The sequence below is a fragment of the Sorex fumeus genome, unplaced genomic scaffold (assembly GCF_029834395.1).
Source record: "Sorex fumeus unplaced genomic scaffold, SorFum_2.1 ptg000003l, whole genome shotgun sequence".
Taxonomy (NCBI): domain Eukaryota; kingdom Metazoa; phylum Chordata; class Mammalia; order Eulipotyphla; family Soricidae; genus Sorex; species Sorex fumeus.
This window is the reverse complement of record NW_026606060.1, coordinates 34,199,821-34,216,677: the sequence shown is the minus strand read 5'-3', so window position 1 is coordinate 34,216,677 and position 16,857 is coordinate 34,199,821. Positions and strand designations below refer to the sequence as shown.

The 16,857-nt window shown below is 36.3% G+C and overlaps 1 non-coding gene across 1 annotated transcript; it reads right to left on the bottom strand.

Moving 5' to 3' along the window:
- Positions 1 to 871: 871 nt before the first annotated feature.
- On the bottom strand, positions 872 to 977 carry LOC130029099 (U6 spliceosomal RNA). The gene has a single exon (XR_008793274.1). It is a non-coding gene; the product is annotated as a U6 spliceosomal RNA (small nuclear RNA).
- Positions 978 to 16,857: the final 15,880 nt, after the last annotated feature.

Sequence of the window (16,857 nt, the reverse complement as noted above, 5' to 3'; positions counted from 1 at the left end):
TTGATTTCGTTTTCCATGTATGTGTTTGATTCACTTCTATTCTCAGTGCATAGTGGTCTGAAAGGATTGTTTATACTATTTCTGTCTTCCTGATTCTATTGAGGTATGTTTTGTGTCCTAGCACATGGTCCATTTTGGAAAATGTTCCATGTGCACTGTATAAGAATGCATATTCTTTCTTTTTGTGGTTTAAAGCCCTGTACAGGTCTATAAGCCCTTTCTCTTGTATTTCATCTTTCAAAGCTAATGTTTCCTTGCTGAGCTTTGTTCTTGTTGATCTATACAGAGGTGATAAGGCGATGTTGAAGTCTCCAGCTACTATTGTGCTGCTAGCAATGTCCTCCTTAAAATATGTTAGCAGCTGTTTTAAATATTTAGCTGTTTCCTCATTAGTTGGGTATACATTTAAGAGTGTGATTTCTTCCTGTTGTATGTATCCCTTGATGAAGAGAAAATAGCCTTCTCCATCCCTTCTAATCTTTTTCAACCTGAAATTTATGTTGTAGGATAATATTATGGCCATCCCTAGCATTTTTGAGGGAGCTGTTTGCTTGCAGGATTGTTCTCCATCCTTTAACTTTGGGTCTGTGTTTGCTCTGACTGTTCAGATGAGTTTTTTGGTGGGCAGCAGAATGTTGGGTTCTGTCTCTGAATCCATGTTGCCACTCTGTGTCTCTTAATTGCTGAATTTAGACTGTTGACTTTGAGAGAGATTATTGTTATGGCATTTTGTGTCATCTTTTTGTAAGGTTCTGTTGTGCTTGTAGCGTTTGTCTTTTCTTATAGTAGCCCATTTAGCCCTTCTTTTAGGTTTGGCTTTGGGTCTATAAAGTTTCTGAGCTGCTGTTTGTCTAGAAAATAGTGTACTGTTATAAATTTGGAACGCTTCACAAATTTGCGTGTCATTCTGCGCAGGGGCCATGGTAATCTTCTCTGTATCATTCCAATTTTAGTATATGTACTGCCGAAGTGAGCACTTTTTTGACTTTTTGGACATTAAGATTATTTCCATATTTGGCTCTTGTTGCAATGAATAGAAATGTAACAGACATTTGTAAATTGATTTGACATTTTCTAACTTTCCTAAATTAGTTTATTATGAATTACTTATTAGTATTAGTGGTCATTTGGCATAAATTTTATGTTTTTTGTACATTATTTTCATCTGCAAATAGTGACCATTTCTTATTATATTTCACATTTGTTTGTTTCTATCTTTTTATTGCTTCTATTAATACTTTCACTAACATATTGATTAAAGTTAGAGAGAATGAGCATCCTCTTTGTTTAGTATCTTAAGCCACACCGGGAGGTGCTAGAGACTTACTCCTGGTTCTACACTCTGGAATCACTTCTAGTAGAGTTATTGGGACCATAAGATGTCCCTAAGCTTTTCATAAAATTTTCATCATTGAGTATTATTTTCATAGTGATTTTGTCACAGGGCCATTGTTATGTCAACAAGCATCCCATGCATATTTATTTTCTTAAATTTAAAAAAACATAAATGGATGTTGATAAATGGGGGTTTTGAGATACCTCTTGATTATAGGTTGCTATATTATTGGGAAGGTGATGTTTTGAAAGATACATTATGACTATGTGTCATATTGTATCCTTTTTTTCCTTGTTTTTCAAATGCATGAGTTGCCAGCATGGTTTCCATTATTATTTTCCAGAAAAAAATGTCCCAGGTGTAGTTTTAGATGTAGTGTATTTACAAAAGAAGTGAGCTTAGGTCATTACTATGTTACAATCTTGCTCTGGAACTTGTATGCATTAATTTTTTAAGTTTCTTTTCATTCAGTCCTCGAATCTTATTCTTAAAGAAAACAGAATTTAAAACAGAATTAAACAGGGAATTTAGTCTCCCCATATTTCTGTTTGCTTGGTAAGTTAGGAATCTAATTCTTAAGAGCACATGAATTAATTGTTATCAGTTCCAAATCTTGTATGATCTCCCTTTAATTTCCTTGATCTTGTAAAGGCCCTATTTTCAAATAATGTTACAATTATAGGTACAACGAAGTATTGACATATCTTTTTTTTTGACATATCTTTTTTAGGAAACACAATTTGCCCCCACATTTTTTAAAATTTGAGCAAGAAAGAATTTAAATGTGTTGATGAAAAATTAAATATAGTTGAGATTAAATACAAATTTTGTTAGTTATAAACATCTTTAATTCCAACTGTGTGAGAATGGTAATATCATTGTTCAAGACTATTTTGAAAGTACTGTATCTAACATTTCATCTCAATTTTTAAGGGTTAGTTTGTTCATTTGTCTTAGAAAAGGTATTCTGAGGGAAATAGTTTAGTTTACATAGTTTTACCTTCTTCTGACTCTTTCAGAGAGATTGATTCTGCCGTATATTATGTGATGCTTTTCTGACAAGAGAAATAGTTTAAGATATTTAAAATGGATTCATCTGTAATTGACTCAGGAAGAGCAAACAAATAGAAAATTGGGCTCCCATAAACTTTGTGTATGACACTGAATTTGTCCAGTTTAGAAAATTATAAATTGCAGTTTCTGCTAATTATTATGATTCCATATCTTTTCATACCTAAAAATATCTACCCAAATCCTAACATATGCATGGAATTTACATAATATTATCACTGAGTTATTGATAATAAGAAAGATAAGGTTTCTATACATTTGTTTTTCTATGGAAAGGAGAAGATAGCCTTGTGTTTTTTATCATAGTTGGAGAATATGACTTTACAAATTAGTTAAAGTGTTACCCAGACAGACACACTATAATTATGGCTAAGCATATAATCTCTATTTTTATGACAAACTCCACATTTTATGTTATTTCATAACATTACAGATTAATAAACACATGAAACTGTATAGACCAATTATGATCAATTATTTCATCCGTATCTTATGCTCTTTTAGCAAATATCAGAGATAGAAGCATGACATTCTCAGTCATAATACATTTACAATTTCTCAGATGATAGAAGTTTTATGTACAGCTTTATTACAAATTGTTAATCTTGATTTTATCAACTATTTTCATGAAGTTCAGTAATGTTCATTAGGAATGAAGTTAGGTGAGCTTAATATGAGATATAGAAAAATAGAAATTAGGTTGTTTGGACTTATCTTGATAAATAATATGATGTATATTGATTGATATGGGAATGAGTAGCAGGAAGTTAAGAGAAAAATTACAGAATTTATATTACAAACATTTGGTTAGAGAGAGATAATCTTCAGGATTTTTGTTTTGATAGAAGTAATGGTGATGAAGTCATGAAATCTACATATAAGTAGTACAACATGGTAAGTATCATGCTAAGCGAAATGAGTCAGAAAGAGAGGTACAGACATAGAAATATTGCATTCATCTGGGGAACATAAAGTAACAAAATAGGAGACTAACACCCAAGAATAACCGGGATAAGTACCAGGAGGTTTACTCCATGACTTGGAGGCCAGCCACACATGCTAGGGGAAGAGGCAGCTCAGATAGAGAAGGGAGCACCAAATAAAGGGTGTTGGGAGAATCCTCCCAGGATGGATGTGCGCTGAGAGTAGACTATAGACCAAACATGATTGCCCTCAACGCCTCTCAACCACAGCACCCAAAAGGAGAGAGAGAACACAAGGGAAAGCCCCGCCACAGAGGCAGGGCAAGATTATGGAGGGTGGGAGGGATACTGGAATCAGTGGTGGTGGAGAATGGGCACTCGTGGAGGGATGGGTATTCTATCATTGTATAACTGAAACACAAGTGCAAAAATTTGTAAGTCTACAACTGTACCTCATGGTGTTTCACTAATAAAAATTAAAAAAAAATAAAAGAAATAATGGCGAGGGACACCAGACAATAGTTAAATTAATTGCTATTTTTTAATTTCGCCAGTCAGGCTGGAGCAATATAGAGCAGGTTTGGTGCTTGCCTTGAACATGACTGACCAATGTTTGATCCTGAAACCCCGTATGAACCCCTATGAAATGACACTTATCATAGAGCCAGGAGTAAGTCCTGATAGCACTGCTGAGTGTGGCTCCAAACCAATAACAATATAATTATGAAAGTAGTAATAAAAATAAAATAACTATTACAAGTTAAAATGATAGTGAGTGAAAATAGTAGAAATAGAACATAGTAAAAGATAAAAGGAGGGGTTGGAGCGATAGCACAGCGGGTAGGGCATTTGCCTTGAACCCAGTCGACCTGGGTTCAATTCCCAGTATCCCATATGGCCATATGGTCACCTGAGCACCGCCAGGACTAATTCTAGAGTGAAGAGCCAAAACTAACCCTTGTGCATCGCAGGGTGTCACCCAAAAAGCCAAAAAAAAAAAAAAAGATAAAAGTTTTCCTTTCGAGCTTCCATTTGCACTCAACACTGTAAACCAGAAGCCAGGCTTTCTTTGGATTCTTGCTTAAACATGAATAGACAAAAGGCAGCAGTGACTCTCTCTAATGTTTATATGGCCATGGTTAGGGAACCAAGGTGAACAGAGGACATAGGGCCTCGAGGTCCTGGGCCTTGATAGGTAGCCCATGCATCTCCAGTGACCGACTACAAAGTACTAATGACAAACCAGGAAAATAACAGTCAATTGTGACTGACAAAAACAAGGGACTAAAATGGATTTGAGGGATAAAACCAAAGAGATACCACAGTAGACCAATAAAAACATACATAAGATCCACGTGTGGAACCAGAGTGAGGCCATGCCATAAAACATCAGGGGTTTCATAACTACTTTCTTAGAACCATTAAATGTCTTCATAAGCTTCTAGAGTTATGTATGCAAATATTTCATACACTGTTCAAAGACTATCAAAAATAAATTCACTTTAGTCACATTTTTGTGTCCCAAGATGCCTAATATTTATTCACTCTTCCATTGTTACTAAACTCAAGTTTGAACCTGAGTATTAAACTAAGGCATGTCATTACTTTTGTTAGCTTAGCTCTTCTTGCTCTACAGCCTAGAAGTGGTGTCAGCATTTCATGGTTTGTGAACCAAGTCATCATAAGTTCACCTGGTTTTGTAAATGGAGTCTTTGGAATATAGAACCCCATTTTTTTTAAAAGTATATTGCTTTTGAGTGTGTTTTCTTCTCATTGGCATAGTTGAATAACTATAACAAAGTCCAGTTGACTGAGCCTGAGAAAATATGAAGCATTTTCTGGACTTTTATATTAAAAATCTGCTGACCTCTGTTATAGAAAAAATGACAGATTATATATATCAATGTTCTTCATTTACATTAAATTCTTTTCTTAAAATCTGCTCTTTCTATTCCTAGTCTCAACCATATGATTGTAGCTGGAAAACTTTTATAATTCTTCAGGATTTGAAGAAGAAAATTATGGACACTTTTTTCTCCCTAATTTTAAATTTGTAAATACTGTTTTCTTATAAATATTACACTTATTTTTTATTTTTATTTATTTATTTATTATTTTATTTATTTATTTATTTAATTAATTAATTTATTTTATTTTTATTATTCTTATAAATATTACAGCCCAAGCCCTCCAGGACCAGCCACCACCATGCTGAGACCACTCTCCGCACACATGAAGGTACTGGCAGAGGGACAAAGCCACGTGGGTTCTGGGGCCGAGATCTCCAAGCCTCCAAGACATCATATTATGACATCTTATTATCTCATTCCTACTTCGGACAAACTGGCAGGCTACCGAATGTAGGATGCCCACACGGCAGAATCTGGCAAACTCCCCGTGGCGTACCCAATATGCCAAATACCAGTAACAATGATGGGTCTCATTCTCCTAAAGAGCCTTGAATATAATCTCAGGACTGGGATGAAGGAGACATTACTGGGGCCTGCTCGAGGCAATCGACTAATAACAGGATGATTTGTGATTGTGATTGTGAAATATTACATTAAATTTTAAATTATTTAGATTTGGTAAATAGAACATATTAATATACATGTAAAACATTTGTTTATAGGGCTAAAGAAGTAAATCCAAAATCTGGTTTTCTGTTTTTCTCCAAAAATTTCTTTTATACTTTATTGGATTTTATTTTCATAGTTCGCCAAAATGTCTCTGCATTTTGAATTTCTTGTAAGTTGCAGTAATTTTAAAGTAAAAAGAGTATTATTTTATTCTTAGATATTAAACTTCCATACTACCTAAATAGAAATGTTTGCCACATTCAGTTCAACATATATAGTTTCTCTCCCTTCCATTGAAACTAAGTTTGATCTGAAAGATAAGCAGTCAGTGAGTAGGTTATAGATTGTTCTTTATTAATACTCCATTTTCTTTCACTTCCTGAATCTTTTCTAAACTGCAAGTTTGAGGAAGAGAAGAATATAGAAATTAGATAGTACTATGCTTGAATTTAAATATTACTGCACTTTTCAACCTTCCCTTAGATAATTATGGCTGATTATTATTCCCTGTATAATGGAGATTAACTGCATTATTAAATGGGAATATATTTGAGAGTTTCGTCAAACTGTGAGACACCACTGTTCTAGTTTTATATTTGTGAACCGTCTTCCATAAGCTGCAATCAGTAGCAGATCCGTTTTGTTTTGTTTGCTGCACTTTTTTCAGGAAAGTAGCTTTATTATATATAATCTCATGTAAATTCAGCTCTATGCTCCTCTGTTTTCATTGAAGGAATGGCATGGAACTGAATCATTTGACAGGGTGTCAGATAATGGAACTACTGTCAAATTATAGAAGTGCAATTTGAGCAAGAGTTTTCATTTTCACACTTTGTCATCTCATCATAGATAACTCTAGACCAGGTTCTGCATTCTCTCTCTATTTTTTTGGAAAGAAAGAATGCAAAATCTGTGTGATAACTCTAGGTGCCATAACTCAATTACTCTCAAAATTCTCTTAGTCTTATACAATGCCCTCAGCTTTTACTCTACAGAAAGGAGAAATCAAAGAAAAAACACCATTATTACCTGTGTGTTCTACCTAGGAACTGCTTTTTCCTGATTTTCTTTATTTTCTTTATTTTCTACAGACCATCTTTTCACCAATAATCTTCTACATTTGTACTGAATAATCTATAATTTTTCTGTTTAAATCATCAATAGTTGTATGTGCTCCGCATAATTATTTTACATGTCCTAATTATTCCTAATTATTCACATTAAAACTTTTTACTAATATTTATTTATTTTAATTTTGGGGCCACTATAGTGTTGCTTAGGATTTACTTCTGGTTCTGGATAAAGGATCACTCCCAGAGAGCTCAAGAAACCATATGAATGCTGGGTATCAAATCTAGGTTGCATATAAGATAAATGCCCCACCCACTGTAATATCACTCTGGTCCCATTCACATTTGTTTAAAAGAGGAAAAAAATACACTCTCTGGAATAACTTCATCATCCCTCTAGATTCCTTTGCCCATTCCCTTTTAAATCAGAAAGCTTGACAGAGTATATTGCTCATACTTTCTCCATTTTTCACCTCCAGTTCAGTGTAATCTGTCACTTAAGTGTAAGTGCTAAAATCACTTCATGGGGCTGGAGCAATAGTACCACGGGTGTGGCATTTGCCTTGCATGTGGCCGACCCGGGTTCGATTCCCAGCCTCCCATGGTCCCCCTGAGCAGCGCCAGGAGTAATTCCTGAGTGCAGGGCCAGGAGTAACGCCTATGCATTGCCAGGGTGTGACCCAAAATGCAAAAATAAATAAATATAAAATAAAATTACTCCATGTAATTGTAACTGAATATTAAAGTTACAGTATTTTGAAAAACCAAGACATAACACACATGGCAACTTGAAGGGAGGGTCTAACTCAATACTAGCATTTGAAAAATGAAGTATTAGAGAAGGATTGAGACGAATATTAGAAGCACTTGTACACTTAAGATACTTTGACAGGACCTGAAACTGAAGATTGAAGAGAATATGAGAAATATTTATTTTAAGAAAGTTGGCACATTCATGTGATTACCACTGCCAAGTCCTCAAACCAAAACATTGCCATAATTTCCCTCATTATTATCTCAAAACTTTTGATTAGAATTTGTACATACCATGATAGAATTTGGCGTATTTTTACAAATACTAGATTTTACATATGCCTAAATGAACCTAAAGCTACATCCAATGTATTGTAGCTGTTATACCAATGCAAGATCTTTCCTCCTTAGATTTTTACGGAAATATTCGTGTTTTTCATGAATCAGTGTTGAATTTCACGAGAGGTGAGTGAGGAAATGAGAGAAAATTAGTGGAGAGAGAGGAAAGAGACAAATGAAAAGAGACACACAGAGAGATAGACACATAGAAAGAGATTCTTTCTTAGTCTATTCAATATGACTGCTACAGAGGAAATAGGCACCAGAAAAGAGGATGTAAAGATATCAAGAGATAAAATCATACATAGAAAAAATGAATCTAAGCAAGAATTAGTTGGGTTGGATGCACTTATTTGGATATGGATGTCTATATACTAACAAGTATGTCACAGGATAAAAAAAATTCATTGCAAGTCTAATTCTTAGAAGGACAGAGAAAGTAGAAGCATTGCTAAACATTGTTAAGATTTTGGATATATGTCAGGAAAAATTCATTTAAAACACAACCAGATTCCAATAATATGTTTGCTATAACTTGCTTCTGCACTACCCCAGAATTGATGACAAGTCTCAAAGAACAACCAAGAGACTTTGAGAAGAGCACGATAAGACTTAACAAGAAAAAAAAAACAACGTCTTTTATAAAAATGAGAATAGATGAACAGATACTTCTTAAAAGAAATCATATAATTGTCTTCCAATTGATATATTAAAAATTGTTCCATATCACTGATAATCAGGGAAGTGTAAATTAAAGTAGCAATGAACATATGAATACAAATGTCCTTTTTAAACAGATACTTTGGATCATTAGATTAGAAACCAAGAAGTGGACATGCTAGATCATATGAAAATTCAGTTCTTATCTTTTTGAGAAGTGGCTATATAGTTTTCCAAAGAGGTTGAACTAGGAAATGTTTCTACTAGTATATCCATTCCAATACTGTTGTTTCTATTAATTTTATTTTTTGATGTGTACCAGTCCCACTGGTGTGAGGTTAGATCTCATTGCTTTTATTTGCATTTTATTTTCATTTTGTCTGTGTACTTAAGACATGTCATAGGGACCGCATGAAATCTGTATATCACTTTTGATAAGTCACATGCCCATGAAGCTAATATGTCCTATTCATCTTGGAGACTAAAATATAATGATGCTTTAAGGAAGCCTTGAAAATTCTGTATATACAAAAATATTTAGACTTGAGTTGGAAACATTTGGTTGCTGACTTATATTCATTAAAATTCATACTTTGTTTTTTTGTGAGTCCTTTTAAAGTCTTTTTAAGTAGAACAAAGTAGTCAAGTTATAGAACATGTATTGCATTTTTATCATCTTGTTGTTTTGTTTTATCTTCATGTTAAAATGTATGCATAAGTTGATATATAAATATGCTCATATTTTTTCCCTATAGTCTTTTCACCTGAAGTATTACCAAATAACTGATTTTGGACTATATTCATTACTTTCATGTGTAATACTTCTGACATGATATCAGAACGCATACACATTTTGTATGACCCTTGTATTCTAAATCTGTCCTTTTATTCCAAGGAGAAAAAGTATACTGATTTCAACAGTAATCTTAATTGTGTTGCAATGCACTGTTGATAAGTGTCTTTGAAATTGACTGTGCCCTTCTGCTTTGCATTCTATCAATCTTAAACAACTTAATTGTTAATAAAATTCTAAGTAATTAGTGAAATTGTTTGGATGGTGCTACATTTTGTGTGCCTCCTGACAAGAGAGAACATAAAATGGCTTGGGTTTTTAATGTGTGTTCTGACTTATTTTAATACTATAGAATGGCCAACTATAGTCTTCAGAGATTGTTTTTCTTTTGGACATGTATTTTTATAGGATGGATCCTCCACCACGCCTACAAGCCATACTAGGAAATAAAGGGTTTTTTTTGCCAGAACAGTCATATTTGGGGGAATGCATATTTTTACTTCTCTATTTGAAAAAACATTTCAATTTTTTCTTTTCAATCATTTTGTTTCACTTTATATATTTTCTTCCTTAAATAGAATGGGTGAGAACAAACATATTTATTATCCTGATCTTATATTGAAAATTATTCAAAGTTAAATATTTAATTGTGATATCATCGTAAGTTATTTTTGTTGTTCAAGATAATTTTATCAATTTGAAAAAATTTAATTATGTTCTGAAATTTCATGAAACTGTTATTTTTCTTTCAAGAATGGATGCTAGATTTTGCTAAATATTTTTCAAGTATTTGTTCAGATAATAAATAGTTTTATTTCTCTTCTTCCTTCGGTCACCATGAAATTACAAAGTTATGATATTTGCGTTTCAGGCATACAATGTTTCAACACAAATAGATTTAATAATGTCTACTTGCCTTCACTGATGTCCCCTCCCTAAATTGCCTTCCACCCACCAGTTTGCTTCTGTGAGAGATACTTTGCACTGTGGTTTATAGTTCTGTTATTGATTGAGTTCCATGTGTAACACTTAACCACCTTTCACCATCACCTTCTCTTCCTAGTTGAACACTTCCCTCCATCATGGCCCTTTCACCTCACTGCAGAATCCCACAGCGCTCCAAGTGGCATGTCCCTACTGAACATTTTCTCATGTTCTTTGTTTACATTGTCTTTGGAGATTCATTACTCCACCATCATGTTTTTTAATATTTCCCCTATAAGAGAAATAATTCTTTCTTCTTCTGACTAATTTCTCTAAACATGTTACTCTCCAGATCCGTACATGTAGCAGCAAATTGAATAATTTGATCTTTTTTATGTCCAAGTACTATTGGATATTTGTGTTTGTTTTCAGATTTTGGCTATTTTGCAGAGTGCTGAAAGGAACAGAGATAAATTTTTTTCCATTTTGTTTCTGAAGTCTTGTGGTGTAATCCATGGAAGTTCAATTCCTCATGTTTTTTTTTTTTGGTTGTTGTTGTTGTTTGTTTGTTCTTTTTCTTTTTTTAGGAATATCTGTGTTATTTTACAAAAAAACTGGCGCAGTCAACATTCCCACTAGCAGTGGGAATGAGGCCCCCTTTCTCTCCACATCCAGCCAATACTTTTTATTTTCTTATGCTTTTAATAGGATCACTGATAGTAGCTTTTAAATGTGAAAATAGTCATATTCATTGGGCTAGCCAAATCTGCTCACATACTATTAAATTGTATTTGGTAAGGCTTTGTTTGCCCTTCTGGAAGATGTGATAGATCCATCATGATGTCGGAGGGCAGTCATCTTGGTTTTGTAGTTGGTGAAGGACAGGCGGGCATTACGAATGTTTTTCCCAGCTTCTGCTGCATCTACCAGTACTGCTGCTCTCCTGTTTTTGAGGTCATCCTTGATGGCTTTTCTGCACTGTTTTGCCAGTTCGGACGTTTGCTTGTGGTTGCCTGAGGCACGTGCCAAGCCACGTTGGCGAATAAGTTCAAGAGTGTTCGAAGAAAGACAGTTTTTTGTGGTTATCTCTCTCTTGGCATTCCTTGCACAATCATGGAGGTGCTGAATCATTCGATCGTATTCCTCATCAATGTTGTCAATGACGGCATCTTCCCATGTTGCTGCAACAGAGCCAAAGAGTTCCCAGTTGGTGGTTGTTCTGGGAGTCCTCTTCTTAAACCTTGCATTCTTTTCTCCTCGTTCTGTGAGGTAGAATTTTGCACGAAGAAGACGGTGGTCTGATCCCGTTTGGAATTTTGGGACAACAGCAACATCGGTTAGGCAAAACCGCCGATTGAATATGATGTGGTCTATTTCATTGTGGAACCGTCCATCGGGAGACTCCCATGTCCAACGTTTAGATTCAGCCTTTTGGAATTGTGAGTTACCATGGAAGGTTTTGGTTGACATGATGAACTCAGACAGTCTGTCACCCTGTTCGTTCCATTCCAGGCCATGGGTTCTGATGTGGAGTTCATCAACTGATCTTCTTGGTCCTATCTTGGCATTAAAATCACCGACAATGATCTTGTAGAAGGTGTGATCTTCTTTATAGAATTTCTCCAGCTCCATGTAGAATTTCTCAGTTTCTTTTTCACCATAACTGGATGTTGGTGCATAGACAACAAAGATAGAAACTGCCGGTAGTGAGCCACATTTATTCAAGTGTAATCGTCCGATTCGGGTTGTTAGGCATTCAAATGAATCAATGCTTGTGACTAAGTTTGTGTTGACAAGGATACCGACACCACCAACGCCTCTTTTATCACATGTTCCAAGGAACAGTTCTTCTCCAGTGTTGAAAACAGTATGATGGGATTGATGTCTTCTCGTTTCAGTCAGACCAATGATGTCGTACTTGATCTTTCGTGCTTGTACCATAAGGTGTTCAATGGATGCAGCAGATGCCAGCGTACGAGCATTAAAAGTACAGATAATCATTTTTGTTTTTCTGCGTTTTGGCAGCCTATGTCTGCCTTGGTGTTTTATCAGCTTCTCCTTCCATATCCTTCTCGACTCTGCATATTCAGGGTTAGGGAAATGAGATCCATTTATTACTGGATTTGGCATATCAATTTGGTCTATTTGGCATAGACCACGGATAGCTTGCCAGGCTCTGCCATGTGGGTTGGATATTTAAGGATATTTAAGGTATCCTGAAAATTTAGAGAAAATTAAATAAATAGTCGCGCGGCCGCGAATGCAGCCGCGCACTCCCGGGAGCTTGTTGTTATAATCTCTGGATCCTGGCTTTTGTTGGGGTTACATGGCAGTTGGAGGGTGTAACTGTCTAGCTACTGACAGGTCCAGTCCCAAAACGTGCAGGCTTAGAGATCTCAGCCCCGGGTCCCACACACCTGGGTTCTTCTGCTAGTTCTGTTATGTCTGAGGCTTATCCAAGTGTGTGGAGAGTGGCTCCAGTAAGGCCTTGGTTGGGGCCTGGAGGTCTTCAGCTTTTGGGCCCTGGCGAGGATAGTCAGACACAGGGTAGGAGACTCTGCCTTGTGCTCTCCCGGGAGCAGATTATTGGAGAAGATTATTCATGACTTCTACTCAGATCTCTTTAATAGCCACATCCACTTGCCCACATACCACATACCACATGATGGATATGGCGTTCCCAATGTTCTCCCTTCCGAAATCCAACATGCCATCTCGTCGGTAAAGAAACAAAGAGCACCTGGCCCAGACAAGATCAGACCTGAACACCTGAAGAACTTACCATCAGTACTCATCAAAACATTGGCTCGACTCTTCACACGCTACCTGTCTGAATGCAAGGTTCCATCCCAATGGAAAACCAGCAAGACTGTACTACTATACAAAAAAGGAGACATCCACGACATTGGCAACTATTGCCCAATCTGCCTATTGTCTGTCATCTACAAACTATTCACTCGAGTCATCCTGAATAGGATTAGCAGAACACTAGATGAAGGACAACCATGTGAACAAGCTGGATTCCGAAAAGGATTCAGTACCATTGACCATATCCACACAATAATCAAGCTCATTGAGGTATCTCGGGAGTTCAAGATGCCGCTCTGTCTAACGTTCATTGATTTAAAGAAGGCCTTTGATTCTGTTGAGACGGAAGCGGTCATGGAAGCCCTAGCCAATCAGGGCGTACAAACTCAATACATCAGGATCCTTCGTGAGCTCTATTGCGGATTCACTACCAAGATCTCACCATTCTACAAAGATGTAATCATCCATATCAAGAGAGGGGTTCGGCAGGGTGATACCATTTCACCAAAACTCTTCAGTGCCACCCTCGAGAACATCATGCGACGACTAGAATGGGAAAACATGGGAGTGAAGATAGATGGTCGGCAACTACACCACCTCCACTTTGCTGATGACATCGTTCTAATAACACCAAACATCAGCCAAGCGGCACAAATGCTGGCAGACTTTGACCGTGAGTGTGGAAAGGTAGGACTACAGCTGAATCTTACGAAGACAATGTTTATGAGAAACAGCCTTGTTCCTGACGCTCCATTCGCTCTCAATGGAACCACCATCTCCGAATGCAACAGTTATATATACCTAGGTCGAGAAATCAACATGATGAATGACCTGGCACCTGAGTTGCGCAGGAGGAAGAGAGCGGCTTGGAATGCCTTCAAGAGCATTGAAGAAATAACTAAAAGGACAAAGAACCTCCAGCTACGAGCACATCTCTTTGATTCCACTATTCTTCCTGCATTAACATATGCCTCAGAGACCTGGACCCTACGAAAACAGGATGAGAACGCTATTCAGGTCTCTCAAAGAGGAATAGAAAGAACTATGCTTGGAATATCACGATTCACTCAAATGAGAGATAGAATCCGGAGTTCTGATCTTCGTCAACGCTCAAGAATCAGGGACGCTGTCTCATTTGCCAAGATATCAAAAATCAGATGGGCTGGACACGTAATGAGGTTTACAGACAACCGCTGGACTAGAGCCATTACTGATTGGATTCCACGAGACATCAAAAGATCACGTGGACGCCCACCTATAAGATGGTCAGACTTCTTCGTCAAGACCCTAAATGATCGGTTTGAGGCTCTTCATGTTCCTAAAACGAACAAATACCATTGGGCTACGCTAGCACGCAACCGGGATGAATGGAGACGTTACTGAAACCCGCTCGAATAAATCGATGAATAACGGGGATTAAGTGATTAAGTAAGTGATTAAGGCTTTATTTAATTTTTGTATCTATTTTTCTTAAGACAATAGCTTTTCTTCCTTACTCTTTCCCATGTCTTTCTTTACTTCCTTTATGAAACTCACATTGTCTGGTTTATATATATATGAACACTATCCTCATAAAATAGAAATATCTCCTCCTCTTCAAATTTTTGAAAAGGTTGATGATAAGCAGAACTATTTCTCCTTTTTATATTTGGTATATTTCACAAATGAAGTTATTTGGGTCTAGAAAGGCTCAAATCAGTAATCTGGGTCAATATTAATGTTCGTCCCATGCTTTTCTTTCATTGGCTTTATTGTTTTTCATTGCTTCATAACCAACAATGTGAGAACCATTGCTTTGTATGTATTGAAATTTGAGTGGTTTGCTTGTTTGGGGACCATATCCATCAGTTTCCAATAACTAATCTGGGACCTTCCCAGGGTGGGAGAGACATGCTAAAAGTAGTCTATAGACCGAACATGATTGCCACTCAATGCCTCTCTGGCAAAACACAGTACCCAAAAGAAGAGAGAGAGAACAAGGGGGAATGCCCTGCCACAGCGGCAGGGTGGGGTGGGGGGGGATGGGGGGGAGGGAGGCTAGGACCCGTGGTGGGGGAGGATGGGCACTGGTGGAGGGATGGGTACTTGATCATTGTATAACTGAAACCCAAACACAAAAATTTATAAGTCTATAAGTGTACTTCATGGTGTTTCACTAATAAAAAATTGATAAAAAAATTTAAAAAAATAAAATTTTATATAATCAAAAAAAAGAAAAAAAAGAATATAACTCCTGTTAGGGTTATGGGGACCACATATAATGCTGGGAATCAACTCAATCAGGTGCATGCAAAGCAAATGCTTTATCAGCTGTATTACCTCTCTGAACATGCAAATTTTCTTCTAGCATTGTTTTGTTGGTTCTATTATGAAGATAATTTGAGTACTTCTTATTTCATATTTCTTAGAAGGAAAAGCTCTTATAGTTTATTATCTATCATTTCAATTTTCATTTACAGATCTTAAATTTACTTATAATATATTTAAAAAATTGCAATGAATAATTCTTGAGAATAAGCTAGCCCTCATTTTTCCCCATCTTTTACTTTTGAAGGTGGTTAGCTCATTATTACTTAGTTTTAGATTTGGTTTGGGAGTTTAATATAATTTATTCAACCTAGAATGAGGGGGCTTCATCTATTAGCAGACAAGCAGGAAAAGTAGATTTCCCATTTTTCCATTTGGTGTCCAAATGATTTCTTTCACTATCTTGAGATTTTAATCAAATGGCAAGTTAACATTAAAAAGGAATCACTTTACTATTTCAGTAATCCAAAAGTCTAGGAAAAAGTGATTGGAGCTTGATTCATGAAGTTAACAGATTATTCCTCAGGGTAACTTAATTTCTGCTTCATGTTTTCAATGTATTTGATTAAGCTTTTTAATTAAGAACCAGCTGTCTGAATACTATTTTCTTTTCGCCCTGCTTTATCACCAGATACAAATTGACACTGTCCTGCAGTTTTTCCATGCTTACTTCTCATCCTTTGAATCTTCTTCTTGATACCATCACAAATCCATAGTTAAATCTACTTTTTCTTTTTTGGCTTTTTGTGTCACACCCACTGATGCACAAAGTTACTCCTGGTTCTGCACTGAGAAATTACTCCTGGAAGTGCTCAGGGGACCATATGGGATGCTGGGAATCAAACACGGGTTGGCCGCATGCAAGGCAAACACCCTACCGACTGTGTTATCAGTCCAGTCCCTTAAAGCTACTTTTGTCATCACAGTTTTCAAATTCTACTGAGCCTAAGCATAAAAATGACAAATAAGTTGTTCCTACTTTACTCAAATTTCACTGTACCTAAGCACCCCCACCCCCTCCATCTCCTCTCGCCATAAAGATGATGGGAATTGAAGGGTGGTACTCTTATAGATGCTGTACTTTCCTGGTTTATGACAGCATAGCACACCACAGGGCTTCCGCAGCTGGAGTAAACGTGAACTTTATGATCATATTTCTCAAACAGTTCCAGCACTAAAACTAGGATTGTTTGCACATGGGTTTCACTAAGGTCTGACAGTGAATGTGAAAATAGACATGCTATGCCTAAATGCTTGCATTGTCTTTAAGAATAATAATGATAAAATTTATTAG